We start from the raw sequence: 24,972 nt of genomic DNA on the forward strand, positions 1-24,972 counted from the left end.
CTTTGTGACTTGCTTAAGGTTCCACAAGTCATAAGCAGTAAAGTCAGGATTTTGATCTAGGTCCTCTCAATTCCAAACCCAAGGCTCTTTTCACTAGGGCAATTCGAGATGGCTTTGTTTTGATTGGCACTTGGCTCTCCCTCACCCCCTCCCCCTGGAAATAAATCTCCATTTTTCTCATCAAAGGATGAATTAAGGCAATGTAATGTGTTTATTGCCTCATCACATTAGGCTCTAAAGAATTTATTATTTTAAGGAGGGCCTATGCAAACTAGCTTCCCTGACATCTGTGTTACTCATGAAGCCTGATTCCCATACAGGTGCACTGAATACATATTTTCTACTTCCTTCTAATGGTGGGAGGATGTCCAGTCTCTGGGCTGTCTCAGCCAGGTGGCCACCATTAGTCTCCATGCTGATTCTCAGCTTTTAGAGGAAGAAATGACTAAGACCCAAGATATTCCCATCCTAACTGGGGAGCAAGGGGAGTTATGCCACCATAACAAGATTTTAATCACCCTCATAAGAGTAACCACCACAATTATATTTATGTAGTACTTTTTATCCATTATCATATTAGATTCTTACAACAGCTCTGTGAGGTAGATAATGCAAGTATTTTCACCTCCATATTACAGAATTAGAAACTGAGGCAAGACTTAAGTACCCAGTCCAAGTGGAAGAACCAGGATTGAAGTTGAAGCCTCCTGATTCTAACACCACACAGTTCTCACATTCCATCTCTCTCTCACCACTTCTGCCTCACATGTCTCTAGTGCTCTAAAGCTGACAAAGAACTTTCCTTAAAATATGACTGTGAGCAGTTCCAGCATCACTGCCCCCGTGTTATAGAAGAGGAGACTGAGGCTAAGAAAAGGGATGCCATGCATCACCCAGTTAGTAAACGCTGGAAGCCAAAACATCTCCCAAGTTCAAGTCCAGCCCTTTCTCCAGGGCTCCAGGCTGCCCCCTAACGTGCAGGCTAATAACAAGATACTAGACTGAGCTTTATGATTCTAATAAACAGATTCTTTTTCTTGGGACCTTTCAGTTGACTATACTCTCCATCTGTTCACGTGCCCTTCTGTGTATGAAAGGTTAAAAGGCAACACTGTTCAACTGTACTTAAAAACAAAAAACTGTTATGGTTGGCGTGAAGAATAAAAAACAGCCCAGATGAAGAAAGGAGGCTTAGGTAGCTATTGTCCTTCTCAGTACGTGGCCAGCCCATGAAGCCTTTAGAAACCATCCTCAGTTTCCTTATCTGTAAAATGAAGATCATATTCCTTATAATACCTACCTCACAGGCTATAAAAAAAGCTTTTGGTAAAACTTTACATAACCTACGTATATGTTATTAATATTATTATTACTACTGCTCCAATGTAGATATCAATGGAACTAAATACAACAAATCTAAACCGAATCTTGGGAGTCAAAACTTCCATGCTGCCTGTCACTCATCAACCCTGCAATAGTGAAGAAGTCATCTGCCTTTTTCAAATCTGTTTTCTCATTTGCAAAATGAGAATAGTAATACTTACAATACTATCTACCCCACAAGGCTGCTGGAAGGATTAAATGGGAACATCAGTAAAGCATTCTATAAAACTTCAACTAGAGTGGAGCATCACTTATGGAGTATGCTTCAAATCCTAGCTTGTACAAACTTGAGTAAGTTCCTTCCCTGATGTGGGTGGGCCTCAGGTGCCTCCACTGTAAAAGTGAGGGGGCTTGACTAGATGATCTCAAAGGTTCCTTCCAGCCCTAAATCCTAAATGCTATAGAAATGTTAGCTGTCATCATTAGTTGTGGATGATAAGCATAACGACTGGAGGCAAACCTGTGTAGTCAGTCAGTCCGTCAATCAATCAGCATTTATTAAGTGCCTACTATGTGCCCGGCCCTGTGCTAAGTGCCGGGGATACAAGTTAAGACAAAAAGCAGTCCCTACTCTCAAGGAGCTCACAGTCTAATGGGGGAGATGACCTAAAAACAGCTATGCACAAACAATATGAATGTGAACTATTCAACAGAGAAAGGCACTAGAACAATAAGGGATTGAGAAAGGCTTCCTGGAGAAGGAAGCCAAAGAACTCTGGAAGCTTATATTGTCAGCCCAGCTCCAGATACCAACAACCAGCTAGCTTCGTGACCTTGGACCAGTTACTTCCTCTCTCTGGGCCTCGAGTCTCTTCTTCTGTCAAGTGAAGAGCTGCACTAGATGTGGCTGATGGTCCCTTTGCAGGGCTGCCTAACTGGACAGGTGGGGCGGGGCAGTAGGAAGGAAGAGTGCTGGCTTTATACTCGTCAGCAGAGACCTGGCTTCCAGTCCTGGCTCTGACACTTACTTGTGTGACCTTGGGGAAGTCACTTAATCTCTCTGAGCCTCAGCGTCATCAGCTTCCCCATCTGTAAAACAGAGATGACATAAGACTTGCAGCGTGTATATCTCATGGGTTTATTGTGAGGGAAGCACTCTATCAATGTGAGGTTTGTAAAAATGGTTTTTGCTCCTGAATCTGTACCGATATCACTACTGGACACAATGAGGAAGCTCTTGTGTTGTGCTGTTCGGGTGCTTTAACTCACTCTCAGGATGAGTGAGGATAAAGAGCAATAGCGTTCTCCCAACCGAAGGAGCAAAGTCCAAATGCTAGAATGTTTCCAAACAGAACAGGACTCTCCCCTTAAGCTTGTTTTAGAAGACTCCATGACTGCTCTTTCCAAGCTAATCCATCCCATTTCACCCAAAGGGTTTTAATTCAAAGAGAAGCCCATGCAAGTCTCACCAAGATTCACAAAGCCCAAGAACAGTTCTTTCCAGCCAAGGAAAGGAGATACCTGAGCTGACCAGGCTTTATAGGAAGTGGCATAAGAGGACAGAAAGCGAAACATCTTAAAACACCCTTCCACCCCTGACCCCTGGGAAAAAAATAGCAAAAATCTTTTTTAAAAATACATCCGTAGCTTTTTCACTATGTTATCATGAAACATGGTTTTATGAGATGAGGAATTTAGGAGAACACTCGGATCCTGAAGAGAAGCCTAACTTTAAAAGGTTCAATTCTCCATTAACCAAAGAAATGACAACTACTACATCCCAAGCTCGGAACTTGGCTCAGATCAGCTCATAACTACAGTGACTGAAATGAAGGTAAACAAAAAGGCCCAGAGTTTACATTTAAAATTGGTCTGAATATAGAAAACATGACTTCTATCTAAAAATAATACCTTCAACCACTGAAACATAAGAGGGCCACAAGGAGATCTATCATTGCAAACCTCAACAAAATAACTTATTCTATTTCTGTAGTGCTTTAAAGGTTTATAAAAAGTGCTTTCTTTACAACCACCCAGTGAAAAATCCCTACCTTACAGATGAGGAAACAGGTTTATAATGCACTTAATCAAGATCAAACAATACTGAACCCCATCCCTTCTATTCACAGAATCATCAGATTTAGAGTTGGACGGTCCTTAGAGAACATTTGGTAGAATCCTCTCTTTTGAAAAAAGAAAAGATTGAGGCTTAGAGAGAACAAACTTTCTCGAGGTGCCCTAATAACTGAGTGGCAAAGCCAATGACAGACAAACTTAGGGAGATTGTCTTCTGACTCCAAACTCTTTTTACTACACTACACTGGCCTCACTTTTATCAAGGGCAGATCAGTATGGAGTTGAGTCCTGGTTCAAGGGGAAACTGCTTACACAGTATGTAATCTTTGCAAACACAAATTAAAAGGATGAGGAAACATCTGTATAAACAGGAGTAAAAAACATTGTCTCTGCTCTCTTTCCAGTGGTAAAGTGTAGGAATTAGTTAAAAAAAAAAAAAGGAGATCCCAATTCTAATAAGCTTTTTAAAGAATTCAAATAAAACCAGATTTTCCCTTGATTCCTTGGGAGAAATGCCTGGATCTAGTCACACCTACTATAATTAAGTTTTTAACTTCCAATAACTAGGATCTGCCTGGCACAGCCAGGGACAGAATCAAACACCAAATTCCTCCATCAATCCAGAGAAGTTTCAACTACTTTGGAGGCTCCCTCTCTCCTTCTGCAAGCTCTGGTTCCCTGTGAGGTTACCTACATGTCTCTGGAAAAATGACTGCCAAGAATGTTGAAAAGGGGCCCTCTTTTAAAAAGTTTCTATCAAATATAATGGGAAGAATTTTCAGTGACCACAAGGCCCCGATTCTAACTAGTTTCCCCCACAAGACTTATTGAATGTCTTTTGGTGCTTACCCAAAGTTTTGGGCCCTCGCAGGCTGCTTTGTCTAGGCCTCTCCGATGTCCTCTCCTTCACCTTCGCCTTCCCTGTACAGTTCTGGACTTCTGCTGGATGGAGTTAGAATAGACCCCACAACTCCAAGACTCTTGTGCTTGCCAGTTAACAGCACACTTGCCAGAATCCACAACTGGTTTAAAAATCATAAATACAATGTGGAGTAGCTGGTAACATGCAGATCAGTGACTGCTAAAAGAAAAAAAAAATAACTTTTAGGTCCTCCCTGGTAAAATCTAATCGTTTCCAAGTGCCTACTTAATTTCCCAGAATGGCCATTTTCTGAAGTGAAGTTTGAGCATTCCAACTCCCCAAAATAAGTTTCGTAAACAAAACTATTCTGAACTCTTAAAATACCATTCAGGGCCAAAACCTCTACAGATTAAGAAGAACGAATCCATGTGAGGCAGTTCATTCAAGTATCATAACACACTTTTAGACTTTCTTTTTAATGGGGATAGGGAGAGAGAAGTGAGGAGAGACTGAAAGCATAATGATTGTCTGACTTGGAATTCTAATTTGAATCTATAATCCATTCCCACTGACCCCTCCATCCAAACATCCCAAGTCCCCTCCATCTCTTTTCATCTTTGATCCAGCCTTTCAATCCAAAGCTGTATAAACAAACTTTGTCCTTCATGCTGTAAACTCCAGCAGCAGTATTTCAAGGTCACTCTTACTAACGTCTGAGGCCTGCTTCCAGCAACTTTGATGGCACTGCTGTTCCAACCACAGATGCCCCAAATCCAAACCCAGGTCTTTCCTTTTGGCTAAGTCCTTGACATCAAGGTGGGGGATGCCCCCACCAGCCCCTGACAACTGCACAGGCCTGCTCCTTTCCTCTCTCCTGGGACTGTCCTTGCTGGTGTTCAGCTTCTTGTAATGCCTGCTCTACTGCAGGCATGTTCCAGTGACCTTCATTCCTTATTTGCAAATAAGAAAACAAAGGATTGCTTATATTTATCAAGTATTTCATGAATGTTTGTACAAAGGATGGAAGATTTCATTATCCATAAGAACTAGCTGGTGAGATTTAGCAACTTGCATTGGCTTCACATCCCCTCACAGGCAAAACTATCAGCATCTGCAAGGACAAGAGACTGAGCTGCCTAGACTCAACTTTCTAAATCACCAGAACAAAATCGTAGAATCTAGTTTGTACCATATAAAGAAACTGTCCCGAAATGTGTAGAATGGGGGGGGAGGGAAGGTGAGAGAAATGTATCCAATTCGGTTACTAGAGATACGGCAGAGAAGTGTATGTGTCTAGGTGTCAACGTGTGTAAAATAGGAAATACTGTCACTTAGATTTACTAGTGTCTGTAAGGACTAGGGACAGGTGGGTTAAAACAAACTTATGGAAGAATTTCCCTCGGTAAATTCAAGGCCTTCATCATGACACCCTAAAGCATAAGTGGAAATGCTCTTTTTTTCCTCCAAACTCAGAACAGCTTTTTTTCCAGTCTGAAAACATAGTCTCGGAGAGGTCCAGGACACCTCACCTCCGGCAAAACCCTTTTTGGAGAGTCTCCGCTATTCTACGGTATATGTAAAGCTTCCTCATACTGGAACAAAGGAACATTATTTGGAAAATAGTTCAGTTAATTCTTGAGCCTGGTTTGCCCAAGGCACAGAGTTAAGTGTTTGGCTGCCGTTTCCCGGGGAAAATTAATCTTTCCTTCATGGACCAGCTCTTCTCCACACTGAACTAAGCAAAAAAAAAAAAAATTAAAAAGCCACCCCCACCCCATCACCCCCATCCCCCCTGAAGGGCATGCAGGAGCTCTACAGAGGAGCCCAGGGGCTGGAGGTGCGCCGGGAAGTATGCACGGAATGCAAAGGGGCCATTTTCTGAAACAGTGCAACTTGTCTACACTCGGCGAGGCCAAAACAGTTTCGATCATTTCAACAGAAAACAAAGAAGGAAACTTACCGGGAACTGCATTAATTTTACATGGAGCTATTTATATCTCTCCTCGGACAGGGAGAAATTAAGTCACTGCTAGCCCTCCCCCCCAAGGACGGAGGAAACAAAAGGCGCAGGAGATGCCGAGCCAGGAGCCGGGAAGGTCCACTCCGGAGCGAGGACGAACCGCGGCCCCCCCACCAAACTATTCGCCATTTTTCTTTGTCTTTCAGCTGACCCCTGCCTCAGTGAAAAACTCCGAGGCGGCCTCCGCCGGAGCCCTGCAGCCTCCTTCCACTTTAACAGGCAAAGGCATTCAATCTATCCTGCTATTTGACACCGAGCCTCGCCTCCGGCCGCCTCATTGGCCGCGCCGCCCTCTCGGCGACGGCCGCGCCGCCGCCATTGGCTCATGTGCGTCATCAGGGCCCTCCTTCGGACACTTCCTGTTTTAAAGTTACCTTGAGGAGCAGAGCAGGGGTCAGTGGCGGGGCCGTGGCCGAGCGGCCGCCGGCGGCGCCGCGGGGCGGCTGGCCAAACCGCCCGACACCGGCGCCGCAGACCCGGGCGCGGCCCCAAGGGGCGACACAGGCCGCGGCAGGGCTTTTCTCGTAATTATACAGTGGGGTGGGTACCTCACCCAGCCCGGGCGCCGCTCATTGGCCGTCAGAGTTCCATTTAAAAAATTGAAGATAATTTCGCTGCCTCTGATTGGCTGCCAAAGACGTCTGTATGACAGCATTAGTCTCCTCGGGTAGTTTATACAAGAAGCCAGCAGGCTCACGTCGGAAAGTTACTGTGGGAACTACGCTCGCAGTTTTAACGACAGGCAGAAAGGCAAACTCTGGACAGGAGGAGAACCCCGAGAGCCCCCGCAGAAGCACCGGGCTGCCTCCGGGCCACCGCCTGACCGACCGACATCTGCTATGAGGCGGAAGAGCAGCTACTGGGATGCCCAAAGCCGCTCCACAAAGACCACCTGAGATTCCCAAAGAGGCAGCGTCTAAAACTTAACATCTAAAATCAATAAGGAACTGAGACACACATCCACGAACACCACTCCATTCTCTTACCGAGTAGGTGGTTAATAATAATACCGAAAACCAGCATTTACAAAGCGCTTTAAGGTTTATAAAAACCCTTTACGTTGTCAAAGGATACGAACCAATTTACAAAATAGGACACTCTTGAAAACAAAAAGTATTCACTCTTATGAGTAATCAAAACAAATTAAAATAACCAAGATACTAGTCCACATTCATCAAATTGGCAGTAATAAAAAGTGACAAAATTCGGGGCTGGGGGCGGGATGTAAAGAAACAAACACACTGCTCTAATAGAATTGCAAAGTGATTCAATTTTTTGAGGGCAATTTGGCAGTACACAAGATGCATAAAAAGTCATATTCTGACCCAATAATGAAATTAGTGAGGATATATCCTAATCATAATGTTATAAAGGGGAAAAAACTGCTGAAAAGAGATATGTAAAAACATTATTTGTAATCATAAAGCAATAAACAACCTAAATGTCCAACAGCTGAACAGCTCAATAAACTGGTGTATCAAAGAATCACACCTGTACCTCCGAGAGAATTCCAGATAAAACAAATACTCAATTGGTCATCCAACTTTTGCTTAAAGTTCCCCAATAAGGGGAACGTGGGCACATTGCACTTTTATATAGTTTTAATTGTTGGGAAGATTTCTGTAGATCCAACCTAAACCTGGCTCCTTGCAAAAGTCCACCCCATTCCTCCTTCTGAGGCCAAGCAATTCAACAGGCAAAAGTACTGACTACATGCCAGGATACAAAGGCAAAAAGGAAACAGTTCTTAGCCTCAAAGAGCATGCATTCTCCAAGCTAAGTAAATACAAAATATACACAGAGCTATTTTGGTATTGGTGGAGAGCTGATTAGGCCTTGTAAGAGGGGAGTGTCTCTGAAAGGAGTTAAGGATTCCACAAGGGAGAGGTGAAAAAAATCAACCTTTACACACATGGGGGGCATCCTCAGCAAAGGAGGCTGGAGGTGGCATGTTAAGTCTAATCCCTATAACAGTGCTTCAAATACTTGAAGAAAAGGATCACAATCGCCCTAAATCTGCTCTCTAAGGTTAAACATTTCTACTTCCAATTCTTGCAACACCCTCCAGCCCCTTTTCCAACCCAGTTACCCTCCTCTGGGCAGTCTAACTTGTCCATATGCTTCTGTGTGGTCTCATCAGGATACAGAACAGTTCAACTTTGTGCAATTAAACAGGATGATTACAAAAGCCATAAAGAAATGTGGATTTATATGAAGTAATATGAAAAGAAAACAGAACAAGGACGGCCTGTACACTATGATTACATAAAAGGAAAAATATACGCACAGAGAGATGGACAAAGGACAGAGAGACAAAAAAGGTAACTAATAAGCTTATAAGGACACAGCCATAGACATTCATTTTTAAGTGTAAACAGTTATAAAGAAATGTATTAATTGGTTTTGGTCTTGTTTTAAAGTGCAAATACAAATTAAGATGACCTTAAGATATCACCCTCACACTTACAAGAAAGGCAAAAATATTTTCTAAAAACGAAAAGGTCCAAAGGTGGTGGTGGACCATGAGGAAACAGAGACAGGAATACACTGTTGGTAGGACCACAGGGTTGTGTAAATGTTTTAGATAGCAATACAGCAGTATACACTAAGGGTCACAAACCTTTTGACTCAGCAATTCCATTGCTAAGATTACCCCCAAAACAGAGTTTAAAGGGAAAAAAAGGACTTTTCTGTACAAAAACATTCAAAGCTGCTCTATTTGTTACAAGAAGTAACTGGAAACTATAATTAATGACTGAATTATGATGCATTAATATAATCAAAACATCATAAAACTATGACTATGAAACATACAAAGAAATATTAAAAGACCTATATGAAGTAAACAGAGTAAAATCAGCAGAACCAAAACTGTATAGAGACCGAGAACAACTATAAATGTGAAAAAAATGAAAAAAATTAAACAGAAAAAGGTCCAGAATTTTAAGATAGGCTCAGAGTCGCAAGACAAAAGTATCTTATTTGTTTGTTAGTTGTGAATTTATTTAGTTCTGCCTTGTTGAATGTGTGTGTGTGTGTAAGAATTTGTTGGTTTTTTATGTTTTTGTTTTTTGTTGACAGTTATTAAGTTCATGGGCAGCTAAGTGGTACAGTGGACAGAGTGCAGGGCCTGAAATCAGAAAGACTCATCTTCCTGAGTTCAAATCTAGCCTCAGACATTTACTATCTGTGACTTTGGACAAGTCACTTAACCCTATTAGCCTCAGTTTCCTCATCTGTAAAATGAGCTGCAGAATGAAATAAGAAAACACTCCAGCATCTTTGCCAAGAAAACCCCAAATGACATCACAGAGAGTCAGACACAAATGAACATGCTACATACATGCATAATCTTTTTTAAGTGCTTGCCCTTATAACTACGGCTTATAGACTGTAGATCAGCACTATGACAAAGGACTTTATATACTCTGAAATACTACCACAAAACTTTCCGAGTAGGAACGCTGAAATAACATGGTATAGTGGGGAAAGGCACTGGGTTATTTGGAGTCAAAAGACCTGGGTTTGAACCCTGGCTTCATCAATTCTGAGGTACAAGATGTTGGCAAAACTCCCTTGCCTCACTAAACTTCACCATCCTCATCTGTAAAATAGGGACTATGGATTGAGTTAGGTGATAATCTTCTCTAGCTTGATCATTCCATGATTCCTTATAGGAGGGCCAAAAAAGGAAGACAATACAAGGGAAAGGGGGCTTCGATAAATGACAGCACTGATTTAAGTCCACAGAACAGAACTAAAATGAGATAAATGTATTTATGAAAAGTCCACTATATTCTGATGGAATATATGTCTATATATAGATATATATATTTTTAAAAGGGTGATATAAAATGTTATTGATTAGTTAAGAAAGCCTACTTAAGACTTTGATTCAGTAATAATCCCTTTCTTTCCTCCCCAAACTTGCAAATGTAAGTAGCAAGATTGGTTTTCAAAAATGACTTGATAGAGATATACTTCTCTGGCTTGCTTTGGGTGTTCTGAAGCTCGGTGGATTGAGCAGTGTTCTGGAGATGAGATATGCTGACCCATTTTCAGGCATAGTCCCACGCAGCCTATAACTACTCAAGCTTTAGGTGCTGTAAGTAATAATACTTGGCATCTGGGTGATGCCTCAACATGGTTAAAGTCAATGATGCCTAAATTAAACAAACACCTCTTTCAGCTATACATAATTCCACTAATGCTTCTACAGAACCTTGACATCCCTATAATAACAGAGGCCATTAACAGCTCCCCAAGCTGCCTCCAATCAAACTGTAAGTGGAATGTCCTAAGAGTAAAAATGACTGCGGCTGTTTGGCCATCCCAGTGGTGGTAGGTAAAAGGAGAAGTGCAAACTATATTTGTTATTCACTTGGCTGAAAAAGACCAGATCCCTTAGAAAATTCCCTCATTTGTCCTCAGAAAATGCCATCCTTTATCTTGTAAGAGATTAGGGCAGGCACTGAAACAAAAGCCAGCTGACAGAGCTGGTCATTTCACCAACTATTCTTTTGTGTTGTTTCCCTCCCAACCACCCCCCCCCCCAAAATACTTTTAACACAAAGAAAACCAAATTCTTAGTGGCTTCTTAAACACTTACTCTGTTATTAAGCATGAATATTACTATCTGTAAGACATGAAAAGCTGGCTTCAGAAAAACTCAGGAAGACTCATATGGATTGATATAAAGTGAAGTGAGTGAGCATAACCAGAAGAACCATTTATGTGCTAACATCAACATAAAAACAAGCAATTTTGAAGACTTAAGAATTCACCAATGAAATGGTCCATAATGATTCCAGAGGACAGATGATGAAGAATGCTCTTCACATAACAGAGAGATGACGGACCAATACACACAATGAGGCACATTACTGGGCATGGTCAATATGGGAATTTGTTTTGCTTGACTCTGCTTATTTCTTACAAGGGTTTTGATTTTCTCTTTTCCCCCTCTCTGAAGGGAGATAGAAAGGAGAAAAATGAAATACTTAATAACTGAAAATCAAATTCATTTTTCAAAATGTTCACAAGCGAAGTGAAGGCTAGACCTTCCATGGGCCTTAACAGAAAAAAAGGGGACAGGAAGTAGACAGGTGAGAATAAAGCATTCCTCAACTATAGTAGGATGACATCACTGTAAACTTTAAAGAGTCATTCAAATCATATAAATGAGATTTTTTTCTTCTATCCTTTTTTTGAGAAGTGTGATATAGTGGAAATAGTACTAGTCTTTGAGTAAGAATAACTGGGTTCCAATCCAACACTGACACCAGCTGTGGGAACCTAGGAAAATCATTTAACTTCTTTGAGCCTCAGCTACCTCATCTACAAAATGGGGGTAGTATTAGGCTTATTGTGAAGAAAATACTTTGTTAATCTCAAAATTTCTATAGAAACTTGAGTTATTATGGTGAAAGGACTGAAAACTATGTCATATAAACTGAAGTAATGAGGGATATTTAGACTGAAAAAGAGAAGGCCTAGACAGAACATGATCATAGTCTAAATATATCACAGCAAGGGGAAGGGAACATTTATTAAGCACCTACTATGTGCCAGGCACTGTGCTGAGTACTTTATAATAAATATTACCTCATTTGATACCTACAATAACCCTGAGAGGTGGGTGCCTATTTTAACAGCTGAGAAAACTGAGACAGACAGAGGCTGTTAAGTGACTTACCTAGGGTTACACAGCCTGGAAATGTCTTGGGGCTGGATCTGAACTTAGGTTTGCCTGACTCCAAGCCCACTGCACCACCAAGATTTATTAAAGACCTAAGTGCCATGCAAAACTCAAGGGGCTTGGGATAAAAATACAAACAATGAAACACTGTCTATTTCCAATGTGTGAAGGTCTGTCATATAGAAAAAAGGACTTGTTCTCCATGACTGCAGGGTACAGAACAAGGACCAGTGAGTGGACACCACACTGAGGCAGATATTTTTGCTCCACATAAAGAACCTAACAGGGAAAGAGGGCTACCTAATAACATAATGGACTGCCTTTTAAGAGGCAGTGTGAGAGGCATCCTGTCACTAGAGGTCTTCCAGCAGAGGCTGGGTGACCAGATGGTGGGGATGTTGAAGAAAGGACTCTTGTATAGGGTGAGGAGTGGGTGAGTTCACCTCTCAGGCTCCTTCCAATTGTGAAGAGGCTATGTTCTTTTTCACTGTGATTGTTCTTTGGAATTTTGCAACATTCACTTTCAATTGTTTTGTGGTTCTTGTAGTCACTGTGCTGTAGTTTAAAAAGATGTATGAGAAAAAACCTTTCCGTCATTCCTTTGCAGAAGTGGGAAGCTATGAGTATGAAAAATGGCATGTATTTTCAGCCTTTGTCAATGTGCTGTTCAGTTTTGCTAATTTTTTCCTCTTCTTCCTCTTTTTGTTTTAAAAAATATATATTTGTTACATGAGATGGCTATCTGGGAAAGGAGGAATTAGGAGAAATGGAGGCAATGTAAAAACAAAGACATCAACAAAAATTTATTTTTTAAAGCTAACAGCTTTATAAAGAATAACAAGTAGCAACAAAATTAATTAATAACTGCTAAAATAGGAACTACCTACCTCAAAGAGTTGTAATAATAATAATTATTGTTGTAGCCAGCATTTATATAGCACTTTAAAGGTTGCAAAATACTTAACAAACAGGATATTGGTGCTATTATATTATCCCCATTTCACAGATGAGAGAACAGAGGCAGAAGGAGGCTAGGTAACTTTGCCAGGGTCAAGGGAATAAAGAAATGGTTTTATAAATTTTGGATCAAATACACTATCACTAGTCTTAGTTTTGTTACTCACAATAATAACAGGATAGGAATTTAGAGAGGACACTCAGTAACACTACTGTGAGGTGGCCGTGCTGGAGTGAAGACATTCATGGATCTGGACTAAACCAGGTTTTGATTCAGCCACTTCTTAGCTGTGAAATCACTTCACTTTTGTGAACCTCAGTTTTCTCATCTGTAAAACTAGGATCCCTGCTTAAGCTGTCTCACAGGGTGGTTATAAGGATCAAATGAGACAAATTCAATTTAACAAATACTTATGAAGTGCCTGCTATGTGCAATGCACTGTGCTAGGCACTAGCATTACAAAGACAAGAATCAAACAGTATCTGACCTCATGGAGCTTACATTCTACTCACTGATAGTAAGCACACAAGTAAATACACTGAAAGTAATTTCAAACAGGAGAAAATATTAATAACTAGGATGTAGGAGAGGAAAAGTATCCTGAAAGGCATTACTTACATATATGTAGGCTCCAGGAAGCACCTGGACTGTGTTTTAGAGGAAGCTAAGAACTCTACTCTGCAGAGATGTGTAAAAGCACATTGCAAACTGCAAAGCACTAGTTACAATCATTATTACTTTCCTACCTGCCCCCCACCCCACCCTCCCACTTCATTCTGGCTACAGCATTTTTCTCAGTGGTATTCAATCTCCCCAATTTGAAGCTAAAATCTATCCCTCTACACAGTAATCCAGCTACTCTTCCTAAGGGACATATATGACCATGCCATTTTTCGTCTTATAAGACTTCTAAGCTCCCTAATGCCTCTGCATTCAGTTGTCCAAGGCTCCCCTGCTTTCCAGGCCGGGACCCCTCCACTTTCCACGGACCAGGCTGCTGCCAAACACACACCCTGTACTTTTGTGCCTCTGCTGCTCACAGGCACAGAGTTCTCTCTCTCCTTTTCCCAGGGAAAACCATGGTTTAAAAACCCAACTGAAATACCGTCCCAGAAGTCTTCTCTGATTCCACTCCCCAAATGTACGACCTTTTCCTCCTCTGACCTCACAAAACACTTTGTTTTGCAGCTTTCCAAAGAATTTTTTTTTATCATTAGTTAAGTGTGCATGCTTCCTACAACCACTAAGTTTCTTAACTGCTAGGACTTGTCTAAAGCTTTTTGTTTTCCTCAAAGCAGGTTTAGCAATATACTCTGCACATACGTGCTTAATCACTTAATAAACATTTATTAAGCACTTACTATGTGCCAGCCACTGTGCTAATAATAAGCACTGGGGATACAAAAAGAGGCAAAAAAACAGTCCTTGTCCTCAAGGAGCTCACAATCTAATAGGGGAGACAATAAGCAAACAAATATGTATAAAGCATGCTATGTACAAGATAAATAGGAAAACAATTAACGGAAGGAAAGCACTCAAATTAAGAGGACTTGGGGAAGGATTCCTGTAGGAGGTGGGATTTTAGTTAAGACTTAAAAGAAGCCAGAAAGACTGGACAAGTAGGAGGAGATGTGGTTATGATGGGCTTTGAATGCCAAACAGAGCAATAGGGAGCCACTGGAGTTAACTGAGTAAGGAGGTGGGGAGGGGTGACATGATCAGACCTGCACTTTAGGAAAATCCTTTGAGTGACTGAATAGAGAACGGTTTGGAGTACAGACAACTCAAGCAGGCAGAACCACCAGCAGGATATTGTGACAGTCCAGGTGTGAGGGGATGAGGACCTGCACTAGAGTGGTGGCAGTGCTAAAAAAGAGAAGGGGACACATTTGAGAGATGTGGCAAAGGCCTTAGAAATAGACTGGATATTGAGGGGGACGGGAGACAGTGAAGAATCCAGGATGATTCATAAGTTATGAGCTTGAGTAACTGGGAGAACGGTATTTCCCTCTATGATAATCTGGAAGGTAGGAGGAGAGGGTTTAGGAGGAAAAATAATGTGTTCAGTTCTGGACATGTATAATTTAAGGTTTCTACTGGACATCCAGCCTGCAATGTCTGAAAAGCAGTTGGAGATTCGAGATTGGAGGTCAGCTGAGAGGTTGGAGTGAGATGGATTGATTTGAGAATCATCAGCACAGGAATGGTAATTAAATCCAGGAGAAGCAATACAGAGGGGAGGAGAAAAGAGGACCCAGGAAAGAGTCCTGAGGTTAGAGGGCAGGGTGGTGTCCTGAAACTTAAGAGAGAAGAGCATATCAAAGAGAGAGAGGGATGAACAGTGTCAAAGGCAACAAAGTGGTCAAGGAACATGAGGACTGAGAAAAGGCCGTTGGATATGGCCATTAAGTAACTTGGGAGAGAGAGCTATTTCAGTGGAATGATAAGGGAAAGCCAGATTATAAGGGGTTAAGAAGAGAGTAAAAGGACAGAAAGTGGAGGCATTTATCGTAGATGCCCTTTTGAGGAATTTCCCTACAAAGGGCCAAAGAGATATAGGACCACAATTAGTGGTGATAGAAGAATCAAGGGAGGAGTTTTTTCAGAGCAGAGAGATATGGGCATGTATGTTTGTAGGCAGTAGGAAATGAGCCAGTAGAAAGGGAGAGACTGAAAATAAGTGAAAGAGTGGGGACAGTAGAAAGGGAAATCTGTTGGAGGAGACAGGATGGAATGCGATCGCTTGAACAAGAAGAGGGCTTGGTAAGGAGTAAGCTCATTTCATTATGAGAGACAGGGGTAAAGGAGGAGAGAATGGCAGAAGGTACCTGCGTGACAGATGAAGAAGAGGGCAGAAGAGAAAGTTCACAGCGAATGACTTCAATTTTTCCAGTAAAATATGAGGCAAAGTTCTCAGCTGAGAGTAGAGAGGTTTGAGAGGAATAAATAGGTATGGCCAAGGAGAATGGAATAGTGAGTCAATGAGGGAGGTACAAGAGGAATGCCTAGCAGTAGTGAGGGCCCAGCTAGAGTTGTGTAACACAAACCTGTAGCGGATCCAGTCAGAATGGTTGAGTGAGTTTCTCTACCTTCAGCAAGCAGCATGTGTGGAGGATCGAAGGTGATGAATGGTGGTAGTGACCCAAGGCTGAGGCTTAGGATGTAATCAGAAATATGATAAGTTGTAATTGCCATATATGATAAGGAGGCTGGAGGACAATGTGGAGTTGAATTGGTTCACCAAGGGGTCAAGATGGAGAGATGAATTGGGAGAGAACTGAGGGATTAAGGTATTGGAAGTCATGGTACAAAGAGTGGGGTTTTGTAAGAGAAGGCAGAGGGAAGTATGAAAAGCCAATAGATTACGGTCAGAGAAGGGGATTTCTTTTAAACAGAGGTAGTTCAAATGTGGATAGCAAGATCAAAGTTACCATCATCTTTGCGTATATATTTTTTAAATAATATTTTGCATTATTAAATTGAACTGAGTTAATCTTTTGACTTGGAGCCCTTCCTATTATTTGTCTGAAAATATGGACGGTGTCCTTCCACACCTCCCAGACCCAGCAAAGGTCTGGAAGCTCAAAAAAGCCAGGGAGAGAAGATATGCTAATTCAGCCCTCACCACATCCCTCCACAACGAGAGTGCAGACTTCAACTCTCCTTGCCCACTGGCATTAGAAAGAAGGGGCTAAAAGCAACAGCTCATTTACTACCCAAAGTAGAAGATCTAAACTCCTTCCCCACTCCTCACCCCCAAGAGCCACCCGGGATTTGCCAATTTCCAAACATCTGCTCCCATCAACCATGCTTTCCGGTACCTAAAACAGGCTAGTGTGTTACTAATTTATATCCCTAATATTTCACAAAAGGCATCATGCTAATCATTATTAGTTTTGGGCAATTTTTAAGAAAAGCATAACATTAAATTTTAACTAATATTCCTTGCAAATATATGTCTATATTTGAAAACATGTACAAAATGTCCCCTTCCACGGCCAAAACCAGAAAGCATATGCTACTAGTAGAGAGAAAAATCAAATTATTCCTATATTTCAAATCTCCTGCCACTCATCTTTCATATATACCTGATTCCTTCCTTTGACATTGCCACCCTGGTGCAGACCCTCAACACCTCTGGCCTGGACTGCTACAATAGCCTACTGGTTGGTGTTAGCCGGTGCAATACATAAGAACACCAGGCCTGGAATGAGGAAGACCTGAATTCAAATCCAGCCATAGATATTTCCTATCAATGTGACCATAGGCAAGTCTTAACCTGTCTGCCTTGGTTTCCTCAACAGCAAAAAGAGGATAATAACAGCACCTACCTCCCAGGATGGCCATGAGGATCAGATGAGATATCTGTAAGACACTTAGCACAGTGCCTGGCACACAGTATGTGCTTAATAAATGCTTGTCATCTTCAGCCCACCCTAATCTCTCCTCACTCCAATCCAACCTCCATTCAGCTGCCAAACTGATCTTCCTAAAGTGAAAGTTTGGCCATGTTACCCCACTATTCGATCAACTCCAGCAGCTCCCTATGGTTTCCAGGATCATCTGTTTGACTTTTACAGCCCTTTATAACCTTGCCCTTCTCTTCCTAACTTACCTCACCTGAGACATTACTCCTTTGGATTCTGGGCATTTTCATTTGCTGTCTCCCATGCCTAGACTCCCCCACATCTCTGCCTCCTGGCTCCCCTCAAGTGTCAGCTAAAATCCTACCCTCTGCAAGAAGCCTTTCCTGATCTCCTCGGATGCTGTCAGTTGATCTTCTCCAATTAATTCTATAAATTCTGTATACAATTGTATAGTTTTCCCCATTAGACTGTAAGCTCCTTGAGAGCAGGTGCTATCTGTTGATCACCAGTGTTTAGCACACAGTAAGTACTTCAGTACTTGCTGACTGACTCACTATTGCTTTCACTCCACTGTCTGGATTCTCACTGATATGGACCAAGAATCCATTAAGGATCTCAGCAATTCCAACTGGCCTACTCTCCATCGAACCTCTTTCTGGCCTCTATCCTCAAGCCCTCCTTTCCTCTCCTGGAAAACACTCTTGGATAAAACATGGCATTCAAGGGTCAGAACAAGTCTCAAAAGACCTCATCTGCTACACGTGCTTTCAAACATGATGCATCTTTCCCAGTCCCTCTCCTTTGTTTGGAAAACACCACCTGAACATTTGTTGCCTGTTGGAGTCTTTGCCTGTATATATAGGTCCTGTATACATGTCCACATTTACAGTACCGGGAAAAAAGCCTAGTCTTGAAGGGCTGGCCTGGGAGTCAGGAAGATTATCTGTTGTGTGACCATGAGCAATCCATTCAACCTCCTCAATGATTTGGCTAACTCTCTCAGACAGGGCTGTCCAAAATACAGCCCATGTGGCCCGAAGTGCGATTTTATTCGGCCTGCCTGTGGGTTCAGGTCTGGTCTCTTTTGATTCCAATGTGACCTTGAACAAGTCACCTGACCTCTAAGCCTCAGCTTCCTTACCTTTGAAATGGGTAATAGTGCCCATAGCACCTACCCCAAGGATTGTAGTAGTGCTCAAATAAGATAATGATGTAAATCATTTGGCAAACTTTAAAGCAGTATATAAATGCCATCTCTTCCTACCATTTTCATCCTCATCATACATAAGCATATCTGTTGCTGAACAGACACTGAGCTGCACTGATTGTGGGAACTTTATCATTAGAGGTTAGTTCCCTACACCAATGAAACCACAGCTCTGATCCAAAAAAATAAGTCATCTTCCCAAGGGCACTGGCTGCACCTATACAGGCTGTGTATACAGTCTTATATGACTCTCAATGAATGGATGATAAAAGAGTAACGGGGTTTCTCTTTGGCAATCTTGACTGGGTATACAGGTTATTACAATCCTAGCTACTGAAGATTCTCTTGGGCATTAAAATCTCCTTGGGGACTTTGGGGACATGCTGTGTATGTGGCAGAGTTGTGACCATAGAGCAAAAGAGTTGATTTAACCATAGACTATGGTATGCTGTCCCCTTCAAAGCTGTTTGCTGTTGGGCTGTTTGGTCTAGACTGTGGTTTTGTCACTACTGCAGATTTAAAACTGTGTCATCTTAGAGCAGGGCTGTCCAACCTTAGGTTATCTTAGGGCCACATTAAAATAAAATAATTATTTGAGGGCCGCACCCAGAATAAAAAATACAGTACACTAATAGAAAGTGGGGGAATGTGCACCATCAATATGACAGGCGAAGGCGCGAAGCATGGAAGCAAACACAAAATCACAAAGCAACAACACAACAATCTGCATCGTACAGACAGAACGCATCCCACAGATTGCTTGAAAATTCCATGCAATATGTTCTGTCTGTAATACTGCTTAAAAACACCAAAGCAAATTAACATCAACGAGATTATTTATTAGTGATGGAATTTAAAAATCTAATACGCATTCCATGCAAATTATTATTTTATTTTTTCGCTCATGAACATTAAAACACACAGGTGGGCCGCATAAAATTGCACTTCGGGCCACATGGGCTGTATTTTGGACAGCCCTGTCTTAGAGAGTTAGCCAAGTCACTGAGAAGGTTGAATGGACTGCTCATGGTCACACAACAGATAATCTTCCTGAGTCCCAGGCCAGCCCTCTACCCAACTGAAAAGCTCAGCACTTTCAAGACAGTTTGTAGGAGCCGCTAGGTGGCACAGTGAATAGAGCACCGGCCTTGGAGTCAAGACAACCCGAGTTCAAATACAGCCTTGGACATTTGACACTTACTAGCTGTGTGACCTTGGGCAAGTCACTTAACCCAAACTGTCTTACCTTCCCCCTCCAAAAAATAAAGACAGTTTATAAGGCTTTAGAGGTATGATACTGTGAGGAAAAGGTGGCCCTCTCCATTGTTTCACATGGTTTGTTGTTAGTATGGTATAAGCAAGCCCCACCACAACATAGCTAAAGCTGGTCAGTGGAGCTCCGCAAAGACAAATCCCACATTTCCTTTGCAGATAGATCCCTTCCTAACTGCCCAGGGCCTGAACAGACAAGGAGGGAAGTGCCCTGACCTGATCTACCAGGTAGGAAACACCCAGTTTCTGAGGCCCAGAAGGGGGAAATTGTGAAGAGTTAGTATTACCATTATAAAAATTATACACTTTCAGGTCTCCGAAGGATCCAATGTGAACTTTGATATAGTCTGAATTTTGGTCACCATGAATGGAAACCTTCACCCAAATTGCAGGTATTCCTATGCAACTATGAGCCTTCTGCTCTGCAAAAAAATAAAAAAATTTAAAAAAAAATCACAGTGTTTTCATGAGATGGATTGACATTAGGTCTCTGGGGATGTGATGACTAGACAATTATTCCAATAATATCAACATCTATAATCTCTGAACTCCCTTCTTGGAATTGCCTTTTAGTTACAATTCATGTGCCACACCAATTTTTCTTTTTAATTCAGAACAGGATTTCCCAGCTTGATCCACCACCTAATTTACCAGACTTGTGGTCCTTCCAAAAAAATCAAACTCACCCTACTGAGAAGATCCAAGAAAAAGTACCCTATTCTCTACAGGTAGTTCCAGAAGTGAGGAAAGTACCCCCAGACTCTGAAGGCAGCTCTAGAAGTGCAAAAAGGATCCCCGCAGTTTCTCAACTGGAGACATTCCCAAACTTTTCTGTGCAGCGACAGCATAGCTGAAGTTGTAGTGGGAAAAAAGCCCTGGGCCTGGAGGTAGCTCTGACACTTTGGAGCTGTAAGTATGGGCCAGTCTCTTTACTTCTCTGAACCTCAGTTTCCTCATCTGTAAAATGGAGATCCATAATACTTGAACTACCTGCCTCACGAGAATTCGGTGGGAAAGCACTTCTAAAACAGAGCACTATACAAATGCAAGCTACTGTTACTGCTATGAGTAAATGTACAGCCTCCCAAAGTGACTACTTTGAAAGGGATATTAATTTACATGTAGAAACCTATAATGTTTTAAAAATAAAGTCAATCACATTGTTCCAAAGTAAAAGCTGTTTTTACAAGGAGCACAACACAATGCAAGACACTCACTTGTCAAAGCATTATATTTGTTAACTTTTATATAGCACTCCTTATGAATACCTGTGACGTGAATGGGAGTATCATTATTATTTTCCCCATTTTACAGATGAGGACACTGAGGCTCACGGAAGGTCATAAAGAGCTAAGAATTGAACCGGGGTTTTCTGATGCAAAAATCCAATGTTCCTTCCTGTTACTAGGCAAAAATCAGCCCTACGGGGAGCTTTAGGGGTATGTGTACGTGAGAAGGGATGTTCATTTCCGAGCCAATTTCCAAATTTAAGAAAAACCAAGTAAAGACAATGTCCATGTCCATTCTGACAGTCTCTCAGTATTACAGGAGTGGTTTTCTATGCTTAATCTTGTTTTCATTCTAATTCAAATATTTATTAAGCATCTACTCTGTACAATCTATTGTGCCAGGTGCTGGAAGGACTACAAAGCTCAATCAGATGTGACCTCTGCCTTCGATGAGCGAATGAGGAAAGAGGACTTTGAGAGCATACTGTCTGATAGGGAGAGGCAATGTAAAAGTATCTATCACATACATATATAGAGATTGTATGTATGTGTGTATATATATATGTGTGTCTACATAAGTGTATCTATATACACATACACGAGCATGTATATATAACTCTCTACAATTAGAATACAATCGATGTATAACAGAATTAAGAAGTCCTACAATTTAGTACTAATGAAATGAGTCAGTTTAAATGCCACCATAAATAGCAATCTTCTGTCTACCCAGTAACTGCCAACCCAAAAGGCTTTGCCTCCTACAAGGCCAGGGTCTTTATTTGCTTGAAAAGGAACATGTTTCCTGCCCTTTGACTACAGGCTAAAACAACAATTAACTACACAAAAAGTTTAAAAATCCAAAGCGACAACTCCAGTATGAGGAGATCTGCAGCACTGCCTTATTTCCTTTTTGAAATGGCTGTGCAATGTCCACTGGAGGGACACAAAGGATGGAATACTGATTGAGCCCTGGGCTAAGATACAATCACCTCATTACACAAAGATCATTGGACAAACTGGCAGCTGAGGATAACAGTAATTAAGGGAACTTTCAGGAACTATAAACCTAGAATGGAGCTGGATCAAGAACAATGTAAAATACCCCACATCCCAGAATCATTTCCTAGAAGTCATCTTGTCCCTTGTCACTACTTTTGAGCAAAGCTAAAGCTATTTCTATCCCATGTTCACAAATATGTGGTCAAGAATATAACAATTCTTTTAATGTGATTTATAAGGAAACAGTGTGAGATTTAAATAGGTAGCACTCATTTAAGTTCAAGGCAAGTCTTGACATACCTAAATATGGGCTTGAATCCTATCTGGATTTGTAACAGTCAGAAAGAAAATATTCAAATAGAAGAGGACTCTACTCCAACCCTTCTAGGTCCTTGGGTGCAGCCTTTTGACTAAGTCCAAGTTTTACAGAACAAATCCTTTTATTAAGGGGATTTGTTCTTTGAAGTCTGGATTCAGTCAAAGGGCTGCAATTGAGCACCTAGAGGGCCACATGTGGCCTCAAGGCCACAGGTTCCCCACCACTGCTCTAAAGTGCTTAGATATAGTCAATCATGTAAAGGAGCATGGATACATAGCCCCACTGCCTAAAAGAAATTAAGCTTCTGTTAAATACATCTGTCCAAAAACAAGAACTTTATTAAAAGCTCAAAAATGTAGCCCACACAACTAGGCCAAAGACAAGTACCAGCACAAATGTGGGTAAGTATGGGAATGAGGTAAATTTTTAAAGCTAGGGAAAATGCTGACAGGAGGGATTTTTACCCAAAAAGTCTAGGACTTGCTTTCTTCTGAACTGACAGACTTACTTCCAGACCAACAAATAAAACAACATAGATTTCATTTTTTGGACACAGTACAAAAACAATGTATGTTATTCTGGGCCTTTAACAGTCACAATTTTCTCAGAAAATGTTCTTGGGGGTTTAGTTTTATTCTTATCTGAACCACTTTGGATCCGAAGTCGGAGGACCTGGACCTGAGTTTCTTGTCTATAAAACAATCAGACAAGATGATTCTAAGGTCCCTTCCAGCTTTCAATCCATCACCCTATGATCGCATGATCAGAACAGAGTATGTAAAAAGCATATGGCATCTTACAGAAACAGTCAGGAAACAGAAAAACAGGGTCTAGAGGGATGGTTCTCAAATTTTTGGGTCTCAGGTCTCCTTTGCATTCTTTAAAAATTGTTGAAGATCCCAAAGAGCTTTTATTCATGTGAATCATATGTATATTGACATTTAATATATTAGAAATTAAAACAGATAAAAATTTTAAACACTTAACTATTAATTCATTTAAAAAGAATAAACTTATTATCTATTAATATAAAAAATCTTTATGAAAAACAACCATATTCTCCAAAACAAAAAATAGAAAAGTGAAACTGCTTTACATCCTTTAATGTCTAGTTTTATAGGAGACAACTGGATTCTCAGATCGGCTTCTACATTTAATCTATTACTATATGTTGCTTTGGTTGAAGAATATGAAGAAAATCTGGCCTCACACAGACATATATTTGGAAAAGGGAGGACTGATTTAATAGGCAAGTAACACTTTAGCATTGTGAAAATAGTTTTGGCCTCAAGGACACCCTGAAAAGGTCTTGAGGACTCCCAAGTATCTGCAGACCACGCTTTAAGAATTGTTGGTCTGGAGTGTACAACATCACCATTATGCCATGACAGTTCAAAAAAATCCAGTGACATGGGTAAATTAAGAGGTTATTTCCTCCATCATTATTACAGTGAAATCTTATCATATAAAGAATTATATAGGAAAACTAAACTATTATGAGAGATTTTGTGCCAAGGTGATCTTGAATTGGCTGTCAGAATAGACCAGACTAAGGCTAAGACTATCTCTCACCACTTCACCCAATATTTTAAATCTAGTTCCCTCCTGGATACACTCTAAAAGGGATGGTGTTTGGGCAGGTGTTCCATGTCAATGTAGAAGAACAGTGAAATGACCTTGTAGGCTCCCTAACTTGCCATATGAAAAACTGTATAAACAAAAAGAAAAAGAAATCTTTCTGGCTATCAGATAACTCAAAACCAGTTTGCTTTCATCACAAGAAACAGGAGTGAGCCTGAGGATGGAATGAACTTCAGAGAAGTCATTCCTGATCTGAGGCTCTCCTCTGCTGTTCTTCCTCTACGGAGACAGGGCAGGTACAGCTCAGCAAGCAACTTTAAGTCTTGCCTTCTAAATCAGTTGCTTCTCTGGTCCTACAGTAATCCTTAGTTTCACTTTCTTTATCAGGCAGTGGCAGGGAGAGGTGACAATGGATTACAGGACTTCAAACGTAGTGGGGCTTAACTGACCCACATTTGATGAATGGAATTATAATCCTAATTCTGTATCTCTGGGCTGCATCCTTATCAACAGCAGGTAGTATTACTAATTATCACCCTCATTTTACAAAGGAAACCAAGTCTTAGGGTAAGTGATTTGCCCAAGGTCACAGAGCTATTGAGTGCTGGAATCAGGAGATGAAACTTGGTCTAGCTACACTTTTGCAGGCTGCCTGCCTTTGCAGATTTCAGTGGTTCCTGATTCCAAGCCCAAAAGGAAATTCCCAGTGTACATATTTTAACCTCCATTTCTCCATAAAATAGTGACAGGGCAGCTACGTGACACAGTGGATAGAGTGCAAGCCCTAAGGTCAGAAAGACATCTTCCTGAGTTCAAATCTGGCCTCAAACATTTTCTAGTTAAATGTGACCCTGGGCAACTCACTTTACCCTGTTTGCCTCAGTTTCCTCATCTGTAAAATGAGCTGGATCTCCAGTATCTAAGAAAACTCCAAACGGGGTTGCAAAGAGTTAGACACAACTGAAGCTTGACTGAACAAAAATAGGGACAACTGAAACCTGTAACTCTCTTTGAAGCTGCATTAGTCTATTTCAGGAAGTTCTTAATGGTTTTTTTCT

General features: G+C 41.2%; 1 protein-coding gene across 12 annotated transcripts in view; it reads right to left on the reverse strand.

The window, feature by feature from the left end:
- NFYC (nuclear transcription factor Y subunit gamma) overlaps nucleotides 1–24,972 on the reverse strand; it is a 95,046-nt gene that overhangs the window by 59,909 nt on the left and 10,165 nt on the right. For 2 of the 12 annotated variants that reach the window (XM_036744639.1, XM_036744650.1), the window contains exons 2-3: nucleotides 4,249–4,480; nucleotides 2,352–2,412 (exon numbers count right to left, since the gene is read on the reverse strand). The exons of 1 other annotated variant lie outside the window; for it this stretch is intronic. The gene's annotated coding sequence lies outside the window, so the exon portion shown is untranslated. Of the gene's footprint in view, nucleotides 1–2,351; nucleotides 2,413–4,248; nucleotides 4,481–6,221; nucleotides 6,587–6,655; nucleotides 6,808–24,972 lie in introns of those variants that run through there. 9 more of the 12 variants (XM_036744640.1, XM_036744649.1, XM_036744641.1 and 6 more) reach the window with 8 other exon arrangements.

Source organism: Trichosurus vulpecula, chromosome 2 (assembly GCF_011100635.1).
Source record: "Trichosurus vulpecula isolate mTriVul1 chromosome 2, mTriVul1.pri, whole genome shotgun sequence".
Lineage (NCBI taxonomy): Eukaryota > Metazoa > Chordata > Mammalia > Diprotodontia > Phalangeridae > Trichosurus > Trichosurus vulpecula.